The sequence below is a fragment of the Nannospalax galili genome, unplaced genomic scaffold (assembly GCF_000622305.1).
Source record: "Nannospalax galili isolate Female #2095 unplaced genomic scaffold, S.galili_v1.0 scaffold128, whole genome shotgun sequence".
In the NCBI taxonomy this organism is placed as follows: Eukaryota; Metazoa; Chordata; class Mammalia; order Rodentia; family Spalacidae; genus Nannospalax; species Nannospalax galili.
Window position 1 is genome coordinate 110,439 of NW_008360322.1, and position 5,072 is coordinate 115,510.

Here is a 5,072-nt window from a genome sequence, read left to right on the forward strand (position 1 = left end):
AGTGCATCCCTCAACTCTGGCCAGAGAGCTTCCTTATACAACAGAGTGTGATGCACACAGAAGGCCACAACTGGCTAAGTTTCAGGGAATAAGAGACTTCACAGTGTGTGTCCTTGGATAAGACTCCTATATGGAACCTCACCCACCCAGGTCTCAGGGACCATTGTGGAAGAGGGGGCAGAAAGACTGTAAGAGACAGGGTTGGTCCATGAATATAGGCAAACAGAGGTTTTCAGGCCACTGGAAGTGTGCTCATGTGAACTTGTATCAATGGTGACCTCAAGTGCAAGACCCAAACCATCTCAATCAGACAAGGACCCAGAGTGGTGTGAAGGGAAATGAGGTGACTGGTCCTAACCTGACAACTGTTGGAGACTGATTACTGCTGGGTGAGGGAGAATAGACCTTCCTTAAGCTTTCTAGATAGGCTGAATAGTATTGAGAGGATGAACTTGCACTGAAGGACATCTGGATAAAATGCTTGACTGAATGGGACTTAACATGTATGGCAGAATACATGAGGCCTAGTGGGGGCAGTGGGGGGCATGGATGGGGGAAAGGGGTCTTAATTTCATTAAAAATGGTTGTACGAAAGGTACAAAAGCTCATATATATACATACACACACACACACACACACACACACACACACACACATATATATATATATATATTATTCTCCTCTAAGGGCTGTCTGAATTAATGAGGTGAATGTATCAGGTATCACAGTGGAGATCAACAGAGTAACTTTTCCAAAATGAAAGTTCCATGTCTTGTAACTCTTTTGATCTCTCTTAGCCTCAGACAAGCATAAATGGCTGACTACTCTAACCATAGGTCACAGGGCATCTTCCAACTTCATAGAATGGCAGTACTTGAAAGGTCTAGAGAAAGAAATTACTTAGTCCAATATCTTTATGTTTTTCAAATGGAAGGTCAAAACATAGGTATGGGCTCAGATAGCCCCATGTGCAGAGCAAGCCCCAATGTGTATTTCAGGTGACAGGTGAACTACACCATTCTAATTCCAGTTCTGAGAACATCATATAGAAGGAAGTATTCTGTAGCAGCAAAAAGCCTAGACCCCGATGCCAAACTACTTGTGCTATCCAACCCTGGATGTGCTGCCTATCAGATGCCTTTGAGACCCCAGCATTACTGGCTAAGTATTGATACGGTTTGAATTACATCAGAAAGTGTGATAAAAGTGTCCCGTGCAGAGCTTGGCACATAAAACTCAAAGGAAATGCTGGACCCTTTATTGTTAATGCAACTCCCCTCATCGCAGTCAGGGTTTGCTACTCAGAGCAAGGAGACACACCTGAGGATAAAAATTTGTTTTCTTTTAGTTTCACTGAATCATATAGATATTAAAGACTTCAAAGGGCAGTGCTTTCCTTTGAAATTTTCTTCACATAATTCATTTTGGATTTGTGCCATGCTGATCTGAGCATGAAAGATCTTTCCTTGAAAGATACCTCTTGGAGTGTGACAGATACATGGAGATTCCTTTAGTAATTTGGTTTTCATGTAGTCAATCAAGGTTCTTCACAAAGTTCTTTACAGATGCTGAATCTCCAGCCCATTCCCTAGATCCTCCGCCATTTTCCATAGAAACCAAACTAGGAAGAGCACTTGCCATCCTAAAATAAAGATGGAGTTTATTTGAAATGATTTCACATACATGTGACACAACAATAGGGCTTGTAGAGCTAAGTTTTGACTGGGAAGCAATGCCCAGTGACTATACCTAGTATTCAGAAGAGTTGGCCTACTTTGAGAAACAAAAACAAAATTTCTTTTTTGTCCATTCTTCTATAGTTCAACATTGTGGCTTGTTAAAATGTAAGTCACTTCAATACCCATGAATATGTAAAACGATAGATTGAAAAGACATTAAGGATAATAAATTAGAATTCCCAGGAATTCTCAGGACTTCAAAATCATAATTATTTTAACCACACTTCTAACAATCTTTACACTGTTATTTGAATAGCTGAAAATCTTTTGTAAAGAACAAAATATACTAAGTTTAGTAGTACTTATAATGAATACAGCATACAGAAATATTCAAACAATAAAAATTATAAAATTCACACGTAAGTTGATGAAATTGGATGAAATCCTCCTGAATGAGGTAACCCAGATCCTGAAAGGTAAACATTAAATACTCTCTTTCTTAAATGGATGCTAGCTTTGAATCTTTAGATATGTGTGTTTGAATTGGAAAATTCAAAGAGGTCAGGAAACTAGTAAGGCGTTATGAGGGGGTTGCCACATGGGAGGAGAGATAGAATGCTGTGACATAAGGAGAAAAAAGAAATAATGGAATAGGAAGGGTTAAATGGGAATGAGAGGTCAGGGTAGAGGAGGGAATATGTGGAGGAATAACTAGCTCTAGGGGCCTTTTGAAAAAGTCATATGGAAACCTGTAACTATAGAAGCTTAATATATATACATATGAGATCTAAAAAGAGTTTAAATTGGGGGTGGAGAGGTGACTCAGGGGTTAAGAGCACTGGTTTCTCTTCCACAGGACCCAGGTTCCATTCCCAGCACCCACATGGGTGCTAATAACCATCCGTAACTCAGTTCCAGGAGCTCTGACACTCTCTTCTGGCCTACACAGGCATTTCATGCATGTGGTACACTTACATGTAGGCAAAATACATATACACATAAAATAAATAAGAAGTAAATAAAAGAGTTTGCATGGAGTTAGTCTACAACAGGGGTACAATACCCCTACCAGACAGCACAGGCTAGGAAATAAAAGGTCTAGTGCCAGGAGCTGACTCCCCCTTTTGTAGTTGTTGTAGTTGTTGACCATGGGGTCCCACAGACCATCTAATAATACTGGCTATTGGCATTGCTCTTGGTTACCTCTGGAAGTTGAGGACAAGACTCTTGCTGGCTTTGGGACTAAGCCCATTCTTCATGTTAGAGAGCTCCCAACTAGCCTGATAAGTTACTCAGATCCCACCCACTCCTTCTCCATTGCCAAGCTTTGAGACCAATCCCATTCAGGTTACTCCAAGGCCCACATCTACCCTATTTAGCTAGTCAGAGCCTCCCCCCGTGCCCCCGACTTGCTCCCCATTTCTTACCTTGGACTAAGCCCCTTGACCTGTTGGAGAGCTCTGGACTAGCCTGCCAGAACAGGCCCTCTTGGTCTCCATCTTCCTGCTTTGGGACTAGGCCCTGATGGAGAGCTCCCGACTAGCCTGCCTGGAACCATTCCATCCTGCCAATAAAAATATCAGAAGTGAGAACTTGAAGCACAAACCAACTAGCTATTCATACCCGATCAGAAAGCAACCAGGCTACGATAACAATAAAAACAGAACCAAGCTTCAACTCAACAAAGACAGGCTAGAATTTCATATCAGACACATAACCAACAAAAGAAGTCAATATGCCTAGGTCGCAACACAAAAACACAACAATATAAAAAAAATCAAGATAATATGTCCCCATCAAATCTTATGAGTCCTATAGAGGTATTGTACAATGAAAATTACCCAGAGGAACACCAGGACACAGAACTTAAAAGAACAATCATAAACATTATCAAAGAATTCAAGAATTTTAAAGAATACACAAGTAACTTGAAGAACTCAAAGAAGATAGGTTTAAACTCACGACTGAAGCTCAAGAATATGCAAATATATGGCTGGATTAGGGATTTGAAAAATTCATGAAAGAGATAGAAACACTGAAAAGAACTCAGGCTGAAATGAAGATGAAATTGACTGAAGATGAAATGGACAAACTCGATAAGCCAGTTTGACATGACAGGAGAAAGCCTCATTAGCAGAACGAGTCAGCTGGAAAGCAGAACATCAAAACTAGAGGATAAAGTTGAAGAATTGGACATCTCAAGCAAAGACTATGGTTTTTTAAAAATATACAGGAAACGTGGGACACTATGGAAAGAAAAAAAATCTATGCTTTTTAGGCAAAGAGGAAGGAGAAGTATCTCAGGTCAATGGCATTGACCAGATCTTCAACAGGATTATACATGAAAACTTCCATAAATTAAGGAAAGACACACCCATACAGATACAAGAAGCATACAGAACAGCAAATAGACATGATCCACCAGCACAGAAACTCCTCTCGACATGTCATAGTAAAAACACTGAATGTACAGAACAAAGAGCCCGTACTGAAAGCTGCAAGAGAAAGACAAATGACATAGAAAGGCTCTTGCTGAAGACCCTACATACGTGAATCAGAACAAGCAAGGAGAATCCACAGTGGTACTGACCTTGAAGCTTCATCAGTACTGCCTAACTTTCATAGTACAGGAAGATGCCATTCATACTACTGAAAGATAAAACTAATCATCAGCCTTACCCAGCTGTGAACTTCTGAGCTACTATAAATGGCCTAGCAAGATATGCCCACCAGTGTCACAAATGTTATGGGAGTAAACAATCATTTTCTGATTGGGTTCAAGGCCTGCTTCACAAGATGGAGCCCTGGCACTGATATCAGGACCAAGAACCTTGATTAGACAGGTCACAGGCCTTAGGAGAAAACCTACTAATTTTATTTTTCTAAATGGACATAAAACTAAACTGATTCCTAATGAGTTATTATTATACACACAGATTACTGCATCTCTCAGTTCTCATCAGAGAAGCTTCTTCATGCAGCAGATGGATATTAACACAGAGACCCACTACTGGCCAAAGTGTAGAGAATAAGAGATTGCAGAGTGCACAGCCCTGAACGGGTCACCTATATCACACTCTCTATTCCCAAGACTCAGAGATTATTGCAGAAGAGTGGGCAGAAAGATTGTAAAAGTCAGAGATGATGATTGATTACATGGAAACTGTGTTTCCTAGACATAACAGGGCAGTTGCTCATATGAATCCATAGTGCTTGGGACAGCAAGCACAAGACCTGCAGAAGCCCAAGCCACGCAAAAACCCAGTGGATTTGCTGGGGGCAGGCAGAGGGTATGAGTAAGAAGCCCCAGCCTTAACTGAGGAACTAATGACAATTAATAGCTTCTGGAAGGGAGAGAGAGAGAGAGAGAGAGAGAGAGAGAGAGAGAGAGAG